The following is a 20,018-nucleotide window of genomic DNA, read 5'->3' as shown; positions in this document are numbered from 1 at the left end:
TTTACAGTACCCCGGTAGGCAGCTGAAAGGCACCACAAAAGATGTTCTACCTGCTTTCTGGGCTGAGCTGGGGAAGCGCTGAATTTTGGACTCGGCTGGTGACAAAATGTTCCAAACACACCCCATGCACAACTCCACCGGGGAAGGTGCCAGAAAGGAGTTCTCTTGGTAGTTTTTACAGTGCCCCGGTAGGCAGCTGAAAGGCGCCACAAAACTTGTTCTACCTGCTTTCTGGGCTGAGATGGGGAAGCGCTGAATTTTGGACTTGGCTGGTGACAAAATGTTCCAAACACACCCCATGCACAACTCCACCGGGGAAGGTGCCAGAAAGGATTTCTCTTGGTAGTTTTTACAGTACCCTGGTAGGCAGCTGAAAGGCACCACAAAAGATGTTCTGCCTGCTTTCTGGGCTGAGATGGGGAAGCGCTGAATTTTGGACTCGGCTGGTGACAAAATGTTCCAAACACACCCCATGCACAACTCCACCGGGGAAGGTGCCAGAAAGGAATTCTGTTGGTAGTTTTTACAGTACCCCGGTAGGCAGCTGAAAGGCGCCACAAAACTTGTTCTACCTGCTTTCTGGGCTGAGATGGGGAAGCGCTGAATTTTGGACTCGGCTGGTGACAAAATGTTCCAAACACACCCCATGCACAACTCCACCGGGGAAGGTGCCAGAAAGGAATTCTCTTGGTAGTTTTTACAGTACCCAGGTAGGCAGCTGAAAGGCGCCACAAAAGTTGTTCTAACTTCTTTCTGGGCTGAGATGGGGAAGCGCTGAATTTTGGACTCGGCTGGTGACAAAATGTTCCAAACACACCCCATGCACAACTCCACCGGGGAAGGTGCCAGAAAGGAATTCTGTTGGTAGTTTTTACAATACCCCGGTAGGCAGCTGAAAGGCACCACAAAAGATGTTCTACCTGCTTTCTGGGCTGAGCTGGGGAACCGCTGAATTTTGGACTCGGCTGGTGACAAAATGTTCCAAACACACCCCATGCACAACTCCACCGGGGAAGGTGCCAGAAAGGAGTTTTCTTGGTAGTTTTTACAGTGCCCCGGTAGGCAGCTGAAAGGCGCCACAAAACTTGTTCTACCTGCTTTCTGGGCTGAGATGGGGAAGCGCTGAATTTTGGACTCGGCTGGTGGCAAAATGTTCCAAACACACCCCATGCACAACTCCACCGGGGAAGGTGCCAGAAAGGAGTTCTCTTGGTAGTTTTTACAATACCCCGGTAGGCAGCTGAAAGGCACCACAAAAGATGTTCTACCAGCTTTCTGGGCTGAGCTGGGGAACCGCTGAATTTTGGACTCGGCTGGTGAGAAAATGTTCCAAACACACCCCATGCACAACTCCACCGGGGAAGGTGCCAGAAAGGAGTTCTCTTGGAAGTTTTTACAGTACCCCGGTAGGCAGCTGAATGGCACCACAAAAGATGTTCTACCTGCTTTCTGGGCTGAGCTGGGGAACCGCTGAATTTTGGACTCGGCTGGTGGCAAAATGTTCCAAACACACCCCATGCACAACTCCACCGGGGAAGGTGCCAGAAAGGAGTTCTCTTGGTAGTTTTTACAGTGCCCCGGTAGGCAGCTGAAAGGCACCACAAAACTTGTTCTACCTGCTTTCTGGGCTGAGATGGGGAAGCGCTGAATTTTGGATTCGGCTGGTGACAAAATGTTCCAAACACACCCCATGCACAACTCCACCGGGGAAGGTGCCAGGAAGGAATTCTCTTGGTAGTTTTTACAGTACCCCGGTAGGCAGCTGAAAGGCGCCACAAAACTATTTCTACCTGCTTTCTGGGCTGAGATGGGGAAGCGCTGAATTTTGGACTCGGCTGGTGACAAAATGTTCCAAACACACCCCATGCACCACTCCACCGGGGAAGGTGCCAGAAAGGAATTCTCTTGGTAGTTTTTACAGTACCCCGGTAGGCAGCTGAAAGGCACCACAAAAGATGTTCTACCTGCTTTCTGGGCTGAGATGGGGAAGCGCTGAATTTTGGACTCGGCTGGTGACAAAATGTTCCAAACACACCCCATGCACAACTCCACCGGGGAAGGTGCCAGAAAGGAGTTCTGTTGGTAGTTTTTACACTACCCCGGTAGGCAGCTGAAAGGCACCATAAAAGTTTTTCTACCTGCTTTCTGGGCTGAGATGGGGAAGCGCTGAATTTTGGACTCGGCTGGTGACAAAATGTTCCAAACACACCCCATGCACAACTCCACCGGGGAAGGTGCCAGAAAGGAATTCTGTTGGTAGTTTTTACAGTGCCCCGGTAGGCAGCTGAAAGGCGCCACAAAACTTGTTCTACCTGCTTTCTGGGCTGAGATGGGGAAGCGCTGAATTTTGGACTCGGCTGGTGGCAAAATGTTCCAAACACACCCCATGCACAACTCCACCGGGGAAGGTGCCAGAAAGGAGTTCTGTTGGTAGTTTTTACACTACCCCGGTAGGCAGCTGAAAGGCACCACAAAAGATGTTCTACCTGCTTTCTGGGCTAAGATGGGGAAGCGCCTAATTTTGGACTCGGCTGGTGACAAAATGTTCCAAACACACCCCATGCGCAACTCCACCGGGGAAGGTGCCAGAAAGGAGTTGTCTTGGTAGTTTTTACAGTACCCCGGTAGGCAGCTGAAAGGCACCACAAAACTTGTACTACCTGCTTTCTGGGCTGAGCTGGGGAACCGATGAATTTTGGACTCGGCTGGTGACAAAATGTTCCAAACACACCCCATGCACAACTCCACCGGGGAAGGTGCCAGAAAGGAGTTCTCTTGGTAGTTTTTACAGTGCCCCGGTAGGCAGCTGAAAGGCGCCACAAAACTTGTTCTACCTGCTTTCTGGGCTGAGATGGGGAAGCGCTGAATTTTGGACTCGGCTGGTGGCAAAATGTTCCAAACACACCCCATGCACAACTCCACCGGGGAAGGTGCCAGAAAGGAGTTCTCTTGGTAGTTTTTACAATACCCCGGTAGGCAGCTGAAAGGCACCACAAAAGATGTTCTACCAGCTTTCTGGGCTGAGCTGGGGAACCGCTGAATTTTGGACTCGGCTGGTGAGAAAATGTTCCAAACACACCCCATGCACAACTCCACCGGGGAAGGTGCCAGAAAGGAGTTCTCTTGGAAGTTTTTACAGTGCCCCGGTAGGCAGCTGAAAGGCACCACAAAACTTGTTCTACCTGCTTTCTGGGCTGAGATGGGGAAGCGCTGAATTTTGGATTCGGCTGGTGACAAAATGTTCCAAACACACCCCATGCACAACTCCACCGGGGAAGGTGCCAGGAAGGAATTCTCTTCGTAGTTTTTACAGTACCCCGGTAGGCAGCTGAAAGGCGCCACAAAACTATTTCTACCTGCTTTCTGGGCTGAGATGGGGAAGCGCTGAATTTTGGACTCGGCTGGTGACAAAATGTTCCAAACACACCCCATGCACCACTCCACCGGGGAAGGTGCCAGAAAGGAATTCTGTTGGTAGTTTTTACAGTACCCCGGTAGGCAGCTGAAAGGCACCACAAAAGATGTTCTACCTGCTTTCTGGGCTGAGATGGGGAAGCGCTGAATTTTGGACTCGGCTGGTGACAAAATGTTCCAAACACACCCCATGCACAACTCCACCGGGGAAGGCGCCAGAAAGGAGTTCTGTTGGTAGTTTTTACACTACCCCGGTAGGCAGCTGAAAGGCACCACAAAAGATGTTCTACCTGCTTTCTGGGCTGAGATGGGGAAGCGCTGAATTTTGGACTCGGCTGGTGACAAAATGTTCCAAACACACCCCATGCACAACTCCACCGGGGAAGGTGCCAGAAAGGAATTCTCTTGGTAGTTTTTACTGTACCCCGGTAGGCAGCTGAAAGGCGCCACAAAACTTGTTCTACCTGCTTTCTGGGCTGAGATGGGGAACCGCTGAATTTTGGACTCGGCTGGTGACAAAATGTTCCAAACACACCCCATGCACAACTCCACCGGGGAAGGTGCCAGAAAGGAATTCTCTTGGTAGTTTTTACAGTACCCCGGTAGGCAGCTGAAAGGCGCCACAAAACTAGTTCTACCTGCTTTCTGGGCTGAGATGGGGAACCGCTGAATGTTGGATTCGGCTGGTGACAAAATGTTCCAAACACACCCCATGCACAACTCCACCGGGGAAGGTGCCAGAAAGGAATTCTCTTGGTAGTTTTTACAGTACCCCGGTAGGCAGCTGAAAGGCACCACAAAAGATGTTCTACCAGCTTTCTGGGCTGAGATGGGGAAGCGCTGAATTTTGGACTCGGCTGGTGACAAAATGTTCCAAAAACACCCCATGCACAACTCCACCGGGGAAGGTGCCAGAAAGGAGTTCTCTTGGTAGTTTTTACTGTGCCCCGGTAGGCAGCTGAAAGGCGCCACAAAAGTTGTTCTACCTGCTTTCTGGGCTGAGATGGGGAACAGCTGAATTTTGGACTCGGCTGGTGACAAAATGTTCCAAACACACCCCATGCACAAATCCACCGGGGAAGGTGCCAGAAAGGAATTCTCTTGGTAGTTTTTACTGTACCCCGGTAGGCAGCTGAAAGGCGCCACAAAACTTGTTCTACCTGCTTTCTGGGCTGAGATGGGGAACAGCGGAATTTTGGACTCGGCTGGTGACAAAATGTTCCAAACACACCCCATGCACAACTCCACCGGGGAAGGTGCCAGAAAGGATTTCTCTTGGTAGTTTTTACAGTACCCCGGTAGGCAGCTGAAAGGCACCACAAAGCTTGTTCTACCTGCTTTCTGGGCTGAGATGGGGAAGCGCTGAATTTTGGACTCGGCTGGTGACAAAATGTTCCAAACACACCCCATGCACAACTCCACCGGGGAAGGTGCCAGAAAGGAATTCTGTTGGTAGTTTTTACAGTACCCCGGTAGGCAGCTGAAAGGCACCACAAAACTTGTTCTACCTGCTTTCTGGGCTGAGATGGGGAAGCGCTGAATTTTGGACTCGGCTGGTGACAAAATGTTCCAAACACACCCCATGCACAACTCCACCGGGGAAGGTGCCAGAAAGGAATTTTGTTGGTAGTTTTTACACTACCCCGGTAGGCAGCTGAAAGGCACCACAAAAGATGTTCTACCTGCTTTCTGGGCTGAGATGGGGAACCGCTGAATTTTGGACTCGGCTGGTGACAAAATGTTCCAAACACACCCCATGCACAACTCCACCGGGGAAGGTGCCAGAAAGGAATTCTGTTGGTAGTTTTTACACTACCCCGGTAGGCAGCTGAAAGGCACCACAAAAGATGTTCTACCTGTTTTCTGGGCTGAGCTGGGGAACCGCTGAATTTTGGATTCGGCTGGTGACAAAATGTTCCAAACACACCCCATGCACAACTCCACCGGGGAAGGTGCCAGAAAGGATTTCTCTTGGTAGTTTTTACAGTACCCCGGTAGGCAGCTGAAAGGCACCACAAAGCTTGTTCTACCTGCTTTCTGGGCTGAGATGGGGAAGCGCTGAATTTTGGACTCGGCTGGTGACAAAATGTTCCAAACACACCCCATGCACAACTCCACCGGGGAAGGTGCCAGAAAGGAATTCTGTTGGTAGTTTTTACAGTACCCCGGTAGGCAGCTGAAAGGCACCACAAAACTTGTTCTACCTGCTTTCTGGGCTGAGATGGGGAAGCGCTGAATTTTGGACTCGGCTGGTGACAAAATGTTCCAAACACACCCCATGCACAACTCCACCGGGGAAGGTGCCAGAAAGGAATTTTGTTGGTAGTTTTTACACTACCCCGGTAGGCAGCTGAAAGGCACCACAAAAGATGTTCTACCTGCTTTCTGGGCTGAGATGGGGAACCGCTGAATTTTGGACTCGGCTGGTGACAAAATGTTCCAAACACACCCCATGCACAACTCCACCGGGGAAGGTGCCAGAAAGGAATTCTGTTGGTAGTTTTTACACTACCCCGGTAGGCAGCTGAAAGGCACCACAAAAGATGTTCTACCTGTTTTCTGGGCTGAGCTGGGGAACCGCTGAATTTTGGACTCGGCTGGTGGCAAAATGTTCCAAACACACCCCATGCACAACTCCACCGGGGAAGGTGCCAGAAAGGAGTTCTCTTGGTAGTTTTTACAGTGCCCCGGTAGGCAGCTGAAAGGCACCACAAAACTTGTTCTACCTGCTTTCTGGGCTGAGATGGGGAAGCGCTGAATTTTGGATTCGGCTGGTGACAAAATGTTCCAAACACACCCCATGCACAACTCCACCGGGGAAGGTGCCAGGAAGGAATTCTGTTGGTAGTTTTTACAGTACCCCGGTAGGCAGCTGAAAGGCGCCACAAAACTATTTCTACCTGCTTTCTGGGCTGAGATGGGGAAGCGCTGAATTTTGGACTCGGCTGGTGACAAAATGTTCCAAACACACCCCATGCACCACTCCACCGGGGAAGGTGCCAGAAAGGAATTCTGTTGGTAGTTTTTACAGTACCCCGGTAGGCAGCTGAAAGGCACCACAAAAGATGTTCTACCTGCTTTCTGGGCTGAGATGGGGAAGCGCTGAATTTTGGACTCGGCTGGTGACAAAATGTTCCAAACACACCCCATGCACAACTCCACCGGGGAAGGTGCCAGAAAGGAGTTCTGTTGGTAGTTTTTACACTACCCCGGTAGGCAGCTGAAAGGCACCACAAAAGATGTTCTACCTGCTTTCTGGGCTGAGATGGGGAAGCGCTGAATTTTGGACTCGGCTGGTGACAAAATGTTCCAAACACACCCCATGCACAACTCCACCGGGGAAGGTGCCAGAAAGGAATTCTCTTGGTAGTTTTTACAGTGCCCCGGTAGGCAGCTGAAAGGCGCCACAAAACTTGTTCTACCTGCTTTCTGGGCTGAGATGGGGAAGCGCTGAATTTTGGACTCGGCTGGTGGCAAAATGTTCCAAACACACCCCATGCACAACTCCACCGGGGAAGGTGCCAGAAAGGAGTTCTGTTGGTAGTTTTTACACTACCCCGGTAGGCAGCTGAAAGGCACCACAAAAGATGTTCTACCTGCTTTCTGGGCTGAGATGGGGAAGCGCCTAATTTTGGACTCGGCTGGTGACAAAATGTTCCAAACACACCCCATGCGCAACTCCACCGGGGAAGGTGCCAGAAAGGAGTTGTCTTGGTAGTTTTTACAGTACCCCGGTAGGCAGCTGAAAGGCACCACAAAACTTGTACTACCTGCTTTCTGGGCTGAGCTGGGGAACCGATGAATTTTGGACTCGGCTGGTGACAAAATGTTCCAAACACACCCCATGCACAACTCCACCGGGGAAGGTGCCAGAAAGGAGTTCTCTTGGTAGTTTTTACAGTGCCCCGGTAGGCAGCTGAAAGGCGCCACAAAACTTGTTCTACCTGCTTTCTGGGCTGAGATGGGGAAGCGCTGAATTTTGGACTCGGCTGGTGGCAAAATGTTCCAAACACACCCCATGCACAACTCCACCGGGGAAGGTGCCAGAAAGGAGTTCTCTTGGTAGTTTTTACAATACCCCGGTAGGCAGCTGAAAGGCGCCACAAAAGATGTTCTACATGCTTTCTGGGCTGAGATGGGGAAGCGCTGAATTTTGGACTCGGCTGGTGACAAAATGTTCCAAACACACCCCATGCACAACTCCACCGGGGAAGGTGCCAGAAAGGAATTTTGTTGGTAGTTTTTACACTACCCCGGTAGGCAGCTGAAAGGCACCACAAAAGATGTTCTACCTGCTTTCTGGGCTGAGATGGGGAACCGCTGAATTTTGGACTCGGCTGGTGACAAAATGTTCCAAACACACCCCATGCACAACTCCACCGGGGAAGGTGCCAGAAAGGAATTCTGTTGGTAGTTTTTACACTACCCCGGTAGGCAGCTGAAAGGCACCACAAAAGATGTTCTACCTGTTTTCTGGGCTGAGCTGGGGAACCGCTGAATTTTGGACTCGGCTGGTGGCAAAATGTTCCAAACACACTCCATGCACAACTCCACCGGGGAAGGTGCCAGAAAGGAGTTCTGTTGGTAGTTTTTACAGTGCCCCGGTAGGCAGCTGAAAGGCGCCACAAAACTTGTTCTACCTGCTTTCTGGGCTGAGATGGGGAAGCGCTGAATTTTGGACTCGGCTGGTGACAAAATGTTCCAAACACACCCCATGCACAACTCCACCGGGGAAGGTGCCAGAAAGGATTTCTCTTGGTAGTTTTTACAGTACCCCGGTAGGCAGCTGAAAGGCACCACAAAAGATGTTCTACCTGCTTTCTGGGCTGAGATGGGGAAGCGCTGAATTTTGGACTCGGCTGGTGACAAAATGTTCCAAACACACCCCATGCACAACTCCACCGGGGAAGGTGCCAGAAAGGAATTCTGTTGGTAGTTTTTACACTACCCCGGTAGGCAGCTGAAAGGCACCACAAAAGATGTTCTACCTGTTTTCTGGGCTGAGCTGGGGAACCGCTGAATTTTGGACTCGGCTGGTGACAAAATGTTCCAAACACACCCCATGCACAACTCCACCGGGGAAGGTGCCAGAAAGGAGTTCTCTTGGTAGTTTTTACAGTGCCCCGGTAGGCAGCTGAAAGGCGCCACAAAACTTGTTCTACCTGCTTTCTGGGCTGAGATGGGGAAGCGCTGAATTTTGGACTCGGCTGGTGACAAAATGTTCCAAACACACCCCATGCACAACTCCACCGGGGAAGGTGCCAGAAAGGATTTCTCTTGGTAGTTTTTACAGTACCCCGGTAGGCAGCTGAAAGGCACCACAAAAGATGTTCTACCTGCTTTCTGGGCTGAGATGGGGAAGCGCTGAATTTTGGACTCGGCTGGTGACAAAATGTTCCAAACACACCCCATGCACAACTCCACCGGGGAAGGTGCCAGAAAGGAATTCTGTTGGTAGTTTTTACAGTACCCCGGTAGGCAGCTGAAAGGCACCACAAAACTTGTTCTACCTGCTTTCTGGGCTGAGATGGGAAGCGCTGAATTTTGGACTCGGCTGGTGACAAAATGTTCCAAACACACCCCATGCACAACTCCACCGGGGAAGGTGCCAGAAAGGATTTCTCTTGGTAGTTTTTACAGTACCCCGGTAGGCAGCTGAAAGGCACCACAAAAGATGTTCTACCTGCTTTCTGGGCTGAGATGGGGAACCGCTGAATTTTGGACTCGGCTGGTGACAAAATTGTCCAAACACACCATATGCACAACTCCACCGGGGAAGGTGCCAGAAAGGAATTCTGTTGGTAGTTTTTACACTACCCCGGTAGGCAGCTGAAAGGCACCACCAAAGATGTTCTACCTGTTTTCTGGGCTGAGCTGGGGAACCGCTGAATTTTGGACTCGGCTGGTGGCAAAATGTTCCAAACACACCCCATGCACAACTCCACCGGGGAAGGTGCCAGAAAGGAGTTCTGTTGGTAGTTTTTACAGTGCCCCGGTAGGCAGCTGAAAGGCGCCACAAAACTTGTTCTACCTGCTTTCTGGGCTGAGACGGGGAATCGCTGAATTTTGGACTCGGCTGGTGACAAAATGTTCCAAACACACCCCATGCACAACTCCACCGGGGAAGGTGCCAGAAAGGAATTCTGTTGGTAGTTTTTACAGTACCCCGGTAGGCAGCTGAAAGGCACCACAAAAGATGTTCTACCTGCTTTCTGGGCTGAGATGGGGAAGCGCTGAATTTTGGACTCGGCTGGTGGCAAAATGTTCCAAACACACCCCATGCACAACTCCACCGGGGAAGGTGCCAGAAAGGAGTTGTCTTGGTAGTTTTTACACTACCCCGGTAGGCAGCTGAAAGGCACCACAAAACTTGTTCTACCTGCTTTCTGGGCTGAGATGGGGAAGCGCTGAATTTTGGACTCGGCTGGTGACAAAATGTTCCAAACACACCCCATGCACAACTCCACCGGGGAAGGTGCCAGAAAGGAGTTCTCTTGGTAGTTTTTACAGTACCCCGGTAGGCAGCAGAAAGGCGCCACAAAACTTGTTCTACCTACTTTCTGGGCTGAGACGGGGAAGCGCTGAATTTTGGACTCGGCTGGTGACAAAATGTTCCAAACACACCCCATGCACAACTCCACCGGGGAAGGTGCCAGAAAGGAGTTCTGTTGGTAGTTTTTACAGTACCCCGGTAGGCAGCTGAAAGGCGCCACAAAACTTGTTCTACCTGCTTTCTGGGCTGAGATGGGGAAGCGCTGAATTTTGGACTCGGCTGGTGACAAAATGTTCCAAACACACCCCATGCACAACTCCACCGGGGAAGGTGCCAGAAAGGAATTCTCTTGGTAGTTTTTACAGTACCCAGGTAGGCAGCTGAAAGGCGCCACAAAAGTTGTTCTAACTTCTTTCTGGGCTGAGATGGGGAACCGCTGAATTTTGGACTCGGCTGGTGACAAAATGTTCCAAACACACCCCATGCACAACTCCACCGGGGAAGGTGCCAGAAAGGAATTCTGTTGGTAGTTTTTACAATACCCCGGTAGGCAGCTGAAAGGCACCACAAAAGATGTTCTACCTGCTTTCTGGGCTGAGCTGGGGAACCGCTGAATTTTGGACTCGGCTGGTGACAAAATGTTCCAAACACACCCCATGCACAACTCCACCGGGGAAGGTGCCAGAAAGGAGTTCTCTTGGTAGTTTTTACAGTGCCCCGGTAGGCAGCTGAAAGGCGCCACAAAACTTGTTCTACCTGCTTTCTGGGCTGAGATGGGGAAGCGCTGAATTTTGGACTCGGCTGGTGACAAAATGTTCCAAACACACCCCATGCACAACTCCACCGGGGAAGGTGCCAGAAAGGAATTCTGTTGGTAGTTTTTACAGTACCCCGGTAGGCAGCTGAAAGGCACCACAAAAGATGTTCTACCTGCTTTCTGGGCTGAGCTGGGGAACCGCTGAATTTTGGACTCGGCTGGTGGCAAAATGTTCCAAACACACCCCATGCACAACTCCACCGGGGAAGGTGCCAGAAAGGAATTCTCTTGGTAGTTTTTACAGTACCCCGGTAGGCAGCTGAAAGGCACCACAAAAGATGTTCTACCTGTTTTCTGGGCTGAGCTGGGGAACCGCTGAATTTTGGACTCGGCTGGTGGCAAAATGTTCCAAACACACCCCATGCACAACTCCACCGGGGAAGGTGCCAGAAAGGAGTTCTCTTGGTAGTTTTTACAGTGCCCCGGTAGGCAGCTGAAAGGCGCCACAAAACTTGTTCTACCTGCTTTCTGGGCTGAGACGGGGAATCGCTGAATTTTGGACTCGGCTGGTGGCAAAATGTTCCAAACACACCCCATGCACAACTCCACCGGGGAAGGTGCCAGAAAGGAATTCTGTTGGTAGTTTTTACAGTACCCCGGTAGGCAGCTGAAAGGCACCACAAAAGATGTTCTACCTGCTTTCTGGGCTGAGATGGGGAAGCGCTGAATTTTGGACTCGGCTGGTGGCAAAATGTTCCAAACACACCCCATGCACAACTCCACCGGGGAAGGTGCCAGAAAGGAGTTCTCTTGGTAGTTTTTACAGTACCCCGGTAGGCAGCAGAAAGGCGCCACAAAAGTTGTTCTACCTGCTTTCTGGGCTGAGACGGGGAAGCGCTGAATTTTGGACTCGGCTGGTGACAAAATGTTCCAAACACACCCCATGCACAACTCCACCGGGGAAGGTGCCAGAAAGGAGTTCTCTTGGTAGTTTTTACAGTACCCCGGTAGGCAGCTGAAAGGCGCCACAAAACTTGTTCTACCTGCTTTCTGGGCTGAGATGGGGAAGCGCTGAATTTTGGACTCGGCTGGTGACAAAATGTTCCAAACACACCCCATGCACAACTCCACCGGGGAAGGTGCCAGAAAGGAATTCTGTTGGTAGTTTTTACAATACCCCGGTAGGCAGCTGAAAGGCACCACAAAAGATGTTCTACCTGCTTTCTGGGCTGAGCTGGGGAACCGCTGAATTTTGGACTCGGCTGGTGACAAAATGTTCCAAACACACCCCATGCACAACTCCACCGGGGAAGGTGCCAGAAAGGAATTCTGTTGGTAGTTTTTACAGTACCCCGGTAGGCAGCTGAAAGGCACCACAAAAGATGTTCTACCTGCTTTCTGGGCTGAGATGGGGAAGCGCTGAATTTTGGACTCGGCTGGTGGCAAAATGTTCCAAACACACCCCATGCACAACTCCACCGGGGAAGGTGCCAGAAAGGAGTTGTCTTGGTAGTTTTTACACTACCCCGGTAGGCAGCTGAAAGGCACCACAAAAGATGTTCTACCTGCTTTCTGGGCTGAGATGGGGAAGCGCTGAATTTTGGACTCGGCTGGTGACATAATGTTCCAAACACACCCCATGCACAACTCCACCGGGGAAGGTGCCAGAAAGGAGTTCTCTTGGTAGTTTTTACAGTACCCCGGTAGGCAGCAGAAAGGCGCCACAAAAGTTGTTCTACCTGCTTTCTGGGCTGAGACGGGGAAGCGCTGAATTTTGGACTCGGCTGGTGACAAAATGTTCCAAACACACCCCATGCACAACTCCACCGGGGAAGGTGCCAGAAAGGAGTTCTCTTGGTAGTTTTTACAGTACCCCGGTAGGCAGCTGAAAGGCGCCACAAAACTTGTTCTACCTGCTTTCTGGGCTGAGATGGGGAAGCGCTGAATTTTGGACTCGGCTGGTGACAAAATGTTCCAAACACACCCCATGCACAACTCCACCGGGGAAGGTGCCAGAAAGGAATTCTGTTGGTAGTTTTTACAATACCCCGGTAGGCAGCTGAAAGGCACCACAAAAGATGTTCTACCTGCTTTCTGGGCTGAGCTGGGGAACCGCTGAATTTTGGACTCGGCTGGTGACAAAATGTTCCAAACACACCCCATGCACAACTCCACCGGGGAAGGTGCCAGAAAGGAGTTCTCTTGGTAGTTTTTACAGTGCCCCGGTAGGCAGCTGAAAGGCGCCACAAAACTTGTTCTACCTGCTTTCTGGGCTGAGATGGGGAAGCGCTGAATTTTGGACTCGGCTGGTGACAAAATGTTCCAAACACACCCCATGCACAACTCCACCGGGGAAGGTGCCAGAAAGGAGTTCTCTTGGTAGTTTTTACAGTACCCCGGTAGGCAGCTGAAAGGCACCACAAAAGATGTTCTACCTGCTTTCTGGGCTGAGCTGGGGAACCGCTGAATTTTGGACTCGGCTGGTGGCAAAATGTTCCAAACACACCCCATGCACAACTCCACCGGGGAAGGTGCCAGAAAGGAATTCTGTTGGTAGTTTTTACACTACCCCGGTAGGCAGCTGAAAGGCACCACAAAAGATGTTCTACCTGTTTTCTGGGCTGAGCTGGGGAACCGCTGAATTTTGGACTCGGCTGGTGGCAAAATGTTCCAAACACACCCCATGCACAACTCCACCGGGGAAGGTGCCAGAAAGGAGTTCTGTTGGTAGTTTTTACAGTGCCCCGGTAGGCAGCTGAAAGGCGCCACAAAACTTGTTCTACCTGCTTTCTGGGCTGAGACGGGGAATCGCTGAATTTTGGACTCGGCTGGTGACAAAATGTTCCAAACACACCCCATGCACAACTCCACCGGGGAAGGTGCCAGAAAGGAATTCTGTTGGTAGTTTTTACAGTACCCCGGTAGGCAGCTGAAAGGCACCACAAAAGATGTTCTACCTGCTTTCTGGGCTGAGATGGGGAAGCGCTGAATTTTGGACTCGGCTGGTGGCAAAATGTTCCAAACACACCCCATGCACAACTCCACCGGGGAAGGTGCCAGAAAGGAGTTGTCTTGGTAGTTTTTACACTACCCCGGTAGGCAGCTGAAAGGCACCACAAAAGATGTTCTACCTGCTTTCTGGGCTGAGATGGGGAAGCGCTGAATTTTGGACTCGGCTGGTGACATAATGTTCCAAACACACCCCATGCACAACTCCACCGGGGAAGGTGCCAGAAAGGAGTTCTCTTGGTAGTTTTTACAGTACCCCGGTAGGCAGCAGAAAGGCGCCACAAAAGTTGTTCTACCTGCTTTCTGGCCTGAGACGGGGAAGCGCTGAATTTTGGACTCGGCTGGTGACAAAATGTTCCAAACACACCCCATGCACAACTCCACCGGGGAAGGTGCCAGAAAGGAGTTCTCTTGGTAGTTTTTACAGTACCCCGGTAGGCAGCTGAAAGGCGCCACAAAACTTGTTCTACCTGCTTTCTGGGCTGAGATGGGGAAGCGCTGAATTTTGGACTCGGCTGGTGACAAAATGTTCCAAACACACCCCATGCACAACTCCACCGGGGAAGGTGCCAGAAAGGTATTCTGTTGGTAGTTTTTACAATACCCCGGTAGGCAGCTGAAAGGCACCACAAAAGATGTTCTACCTGCTTTCTGGGCTGAGCTGGGGAACCGCTGAATTTTGGACTCGGCTGGTGACAAAATGTTCCAAACACACCCCATGCACAACTCCACCGGGGAAGATGCCAGAAAGGAGTTCTCTTGGTAGTTTTTACAGTGCCCCGGTAGGCAGCTGAAAGGCGCCACAAAACTTGTTCTACCTGCTTTCTGGGCTGAGATGGGGAAGCGCTGAATTTTGGACTCGGCTGGTGGCAAAATGTTCCAAACACACCCCATGCACAACTCCACCGGGGAAGGTGCCAGAAAGGAGTTCTGTTGGTAGTTTTTACACTACCCCGGTAGGCAGCTGAAAGGCACCACAAAAGATGTTCTACCTGCTTTCTGGGCTGAGATGGGGAAGCGCTGAATTTTGGACTCGGCTGGTGACAAAATGTTCCAAACACACCCCATGCGCAACTCCACCGGGGAAGGTGCCAGAAAGGAGTTCTGTTGGTAGTTTTTACACTACCCCGGTAGGCAGCTGAAAGGCACCACAAAACTTGTACTACCTGCTTTCTGGGCTGAGCTGGGGAACCGATGAATTTTGGACTCGGCTGGTGACAAAATGTTCCAAACACACCCCATGCACAACTCCACCGGGGAAGGTGCCAGAAAGGAGTTCTCTTGGTAGTTTTTACAGTGCCCCGGTAGGCAGCTGAAAGGCGCCACAAAACTTGTTCTACCTGCTTTCTGGGCTGAGATGGGGAAGCGCTGAATTTTGGACTCGGCTGGTGGCAAAATGTTCCAAACACACCCCATGCACAACTCCACCGGGGAAGGTGCCAGAAAGGAGTTCTCTTGTTAGTTTTTACAGTACCCCGGTAGGCAGCTGAAAGGCACCACAAAAGATGTTCTACCTGCTTTCTGGGCTGAGATGGGGAACCGCTGAATTTTGGACTCGGCTGGTGACAAAATTGTCCAAACACACCATATGCACAACTCCACCGGGGAAGGTGCCAGAAAGGAGTTCTCTTGGTAGTTTTTACAGTACCCCCGGTAGGCAGCTAAAAAGCCACAAAAGATGTTCTACATGCTTTCTGGGCTGAGATGGGGAAGCGCTGAATTTTGGACTCGGCTGGTGACAAAATGTTCCAAACACACCCCATGCACAACTCCACCGGGGAAGGTGCCAGAAAGGAATTCTGTTGGTAGTTTTTACAGTACCCCGGTAGGCAGCTGAAAGGTACCACAAAAGATGTTCTACCTGCTTTCTGGGCTGAGATGGGGAACCGCTGAATTTTGGACTCGGCTGGTGACAAAATGTTCCAAACACACCCATTCACAACTCCACCGGGGAAGGTGCCAGAAAGGAATTCTCTTGGTAGTTTTTACTGTACCCCGGTAGGCAGCTGAAAGGCGCCACAAAACTTGTTCTACCTGCTTTCTGGGCTGAGATGGGGAAGCGCTGAATTTTGGACTCGGCTGGTGACAAAATGTTCCAAACACACCCCATGCACAACTCCACCGGGGAAGGTGCCAGAAAGGAATTCTGTTGGTAGTTTTTACACTACCCCGGTAGGCAGCTGAAAGGCGCCACAACAGTTGTTCTACCTGCTTTCTGGGCTGAGATGGGGAAGTGCTGAATTTTGGACTCGGCTGGTGACAAAATGTTCCAAACACACCCCATGCACAACTCCACCGGGGAAGGTGCCAGAAAGGAGTTCTCTTGGTAGTTTTTACAGTGCCCCGGTAGGCAGCTGAAAGGCGCCACAAAACTTGTTCTACCTGCTTTCTGGGCTGAGATGGGGAAGCGCTGAATTTTGGACTCGGCTGGTGACAAAATGTTCCAAACACACCCCATGCACAACTCCACCGGGGAAGGTGCCAGAAAGGAGTTCTGTTGGTAGTTTTTACAGTGCCCCGGTAGGCAGCTGAAAGGCGCCACAAAACTAGTTCTACCTGCTTTCTGGGCTGAGATGGGGAAGCGCTGAATTTTGGATTCGGCTGGTGACAAAATGTTCCAAACACACCCCATGCACAACTCCACCGGGGAAGGTGCCAGAAAGGAATTCTCTTGGTAGTTTTTACAGTACCCCGGTAGGCAGCTGAAAGGCACCACAAAAGATGTTCTACCTGCTTTCTGGGCTGAGATGGGGAACCGCTGAATTTTGGACTCGGCTGGTGACAAAATTGTCCAAACACACCATATGCACAACTCCACCGGGGAAGGTGCCAGAAAGGAGTTCTCTTGGTAGTTTTTACAGTACCCCGGTAGGCAGCTGAAAGGCACCACAAAAGATGTTCTACCTGCTTTCTGGGCTGAGATGGGGAAGCGCTGAATTTTGGACTCGGCTGGTGACAAAATGTTCCAAACACACCCCATGCACAACTCCACCGGGGAAGGTGCCAGAAAGGAATTCTCTTGGTAGTTTTTACTGTACCCCGGTAGGCAGCTGAAAGGCGCCACAAAACTTGTTCTACCTGCTTTCTGGGCTGAGATGGGGAAGCGCTGAATTTTGGACTCGGCTGGTGACAAAATGTTCCAAACACACCCCATGCACAACTCCACCGGGGAAGGTGCCAGAAAGGAGTTCTCTTGGTAGTTTTTACAGTGCCCCGGTAGGCAGCTGAAAGGCGCCACAAAACTTGTTCTACCTGCTTTCTGGGCTGAGATGGGGAAGCGCTGAATTTTGGACTCGGCTGGTGACAAAATGTTCCAAACACACCCCATGCACAACTCCACCGGGGAAGGTGCCAGAAAGGAATTCTCTTGGTAGTTTTTACTGTACCCCGGTAGGCAGCTGAAAGGCGCCACAAAACTTGTTCTACCTGCTTTCTGGGCTGAGATGGGGAAGCGCTGAATTTTGGACTCGGCTGGTGACAAAATGTTCCAAACACACCCCATGCACAACTCCACCGGGGAAGGTGCCAGAAAGGAGTTCTCTTGGTAGTTTTTACAGTGCCCCGGTAGGCAGCTGAAAGGCGCCACAAAACTTGTTCTACCTGCTTTCTGGGCTGAGATGGGGAAGCGCTGAATTTTGGACTCGGCTGGTGACAAAATGTTCCAAACACACCCCATGCACAACTCCACCGGGGAAGGTGCCAGAAAGGAGTTCTGTTGGTAGTTTTTACAGTACCCCGGTAGGCAGCTAAAAAGCCACAAAAGATGTTCTACATGCTTTCTGGGCTGAGATGGGGAAGCGCTGAATTTTGGACTCGGCTGGTGACAAAATGTTCCAAACACACCCCATGCACAACTCCACCGGGGAAGGTGCCAGAAAGGAATTCTGTTGGTAGTTTTTACAGTACCCCGGTAGGCAGCTGAAAGGCACCACAAAAGATGTTCTACCTGCTTTCTGGGCTGAGATGGGGAACCGCTGAATTTTGGACTCGGCTGGTGACAAAATGTTCCAAACACACCCCATGCACAACTCCACCGGGGAAGGTGCCAGAAAGGAATTCTCTTGGTAGTTTTTACTGTACCCCGGTAGGCAGCTGAAAGGCGCCACAAAACTTGTTCTACCTGCTTTCTGGGCTGAGATGGGGAAGCGCTGAATTTTGGACTCGGCTGGTGACAAAATATTCCAAACACACCCCATGCACAACTCCACCGGGGAAGGTGCCAGAAAGGAGTTCTCTTGGTAGTTTTTACAGTGCCCCGGTAGGCAGCTGAAAGGCGCCACAAAACTTGTTCTACCTGCTTTCTGGGCTGAGATGGGGAAGCGCTGAATTTTGGACTCGGCTGGTGACAAAATGTTCCAAACACACCCCATGCACAACTCCACCGGGGAAGGTGCCAGAAAGGAGTTCTGTTGGTAGTTTTTACAGTGCCCCGGTAGGCAGCTGAAAGGCGCCACAAAACTTGTTCTACCTGCTTTCTGGGCTGAGACGGGGAATCGCTGAATTTTGGACTCGGCTGGTGACAAAATGTTCCAAACACACCCCATGCACAACTCCACCGGGGAAGGTGCCAGAAAGGAGTTCTCTTGGTAGTTTATACAGTACCCCGGTAGGCAGCTGAAAGGGGCCACAAAACTTGTTCTACCTGCTTTCTGGGCTGAGATATGGAAGCGCTGAATTTTGGACTCGGCTGGTGACAAAATGTTCCAAACACACCCCATGCACAACTCCACCGGGGAAGGTGCCAGAAAGGAGTTCTCTTGGTAGTTTTTACAGTACCCCGGTAGGCAGCTGAAAGGCGCCACAAAACTTGTTCTACCTGCTTTCTGGGCTGAGATGGGGAACCGCTGAATTTTGGACTCGGCTGGTGACAAAATGTTCCAAACACACCCCATGCACAACTCCACCGGGGAAGGTGCCAGAAAGGAATTCTGTTGGTAGTTTTTACAATACCCCGGTAGGCAGCTGAAAGGCACCACAAAAGATGTTCTACCTGCTTTCTGGGCTGAGCTGGGGAACCGCTGAATTTTGGACTCGGCTGGTGACAAAATGTTCCAAACACACCCCATGCACAACTCCACCGGGGAAGGTGCCAGAAAGGAATTCTGTTAGTAGTTTTTACAGTACCCCGGTAGGCAGCTGAAAGGCACCACAAAAGATGTTCTACCTGCTTTCTGGGCTGAGCTGGGGAACCGCTGAATTTTGGACTCGGCTGGTGGCAAAATGTTCCAAACACACCCCATGCACAACTCCACCGGGGAAGGTGCCAGAAAGGAGTTGTCTTGGTAGTTTTTACACTACCCCGGTAGGCAGCTGAAAGGCACCACAAAAGATGTTCTACCTGCTTTCTGGGCTGAGATGGGGAAGCGCTGAATTTTGGACTCGGCTGGTGACATAATGTTCCAAACACACCCCATGCACAACTCCACCGGGGAAGGTGCCAGAAAGGAGTTCTCTTGGTAGTTTTTACAGTACCCCGGTAGGCAGCAGAAAGGCGCCACAAAAGTTGTTCTACCTGCTTTCTGGGCTGAGACGGGGAAGCGCTGAATTTTGGACTCGGCTGGTGACAAAATGTTCCAAACACACCCCATGCACAACTCCACCGGGGAAGGTGCCAGAAAGGAGTTCTCTTGGTAGTTTTTACAGTACCCCGGTAGGCAGCTGAAAGGCGCCACAAAACTTGTTCTACCTGCTTTCTGGGCTGAGATGGGGAAGCGCTGAATTTTGGACTCGGCTGGTGACAAAATGTTCCAAACACACCCCATGCACAACTCCACCGGGGAAGATGCCAGAAAGGAATTCTGTTGGTAGTTTTTACAATACCCCGGTAGGCAGCTGAAAGGCACCACAAAAGATGTTCTACCTGCTTTCTGGGCTGAGCTGGGGAACCGCTGAATTTTGGACTCGGCTGGTGACAAAATGTTCCAAACACACCCCATATGCACAACTCCACCGGGGAAGGTGCCAGAAAGGAGTTCTCTTGGTAGTTTTTACAGTGCCCCAGTAGGCAGCTGAAAGGCGCCACAAAACTTGTTCTACCTGCTTTCTGGGCTGAGATGGGGAAGCGCTGAATTTTGGACTCGGCTGGTGACAAAATGTTCCAAACACACCCCATGCACAACTCCACCGGGGAAGGTGCCAGAAAGGAGTTCTCTTGGTAGTTTTTACAGTACCCCGGTAGGCAGCTGAAAGGCACCACAAAAGATGTTCTACCTGCTTTCTGGGCTGAGCTGGGGAACCGCTGAATTTTGGACTCGGCTGGTGGCAAAATGTTCCAAACACACCCCATGCACAACTCCACCGGGGAAGGTGCCAGAAAGGAATTCTGTTGGTAGTTTTTACACTACC

The sequence above is a fragment of the Falco cherrug genome, chromosome W (genome assembly GCF_023634085.1).
Source record: "Falco cherrug isolate bFalChe1 chromosome W, bFalChe1.pri, whole genome shotgun sequence".
NCBI lineage: Eukaryota > Metazoa > Chordata > Aves > Falconiformes > Falconidae > Falco > Falco cherrug.
Note: the sequence above shows the minus strand (reverse complement) of the source record.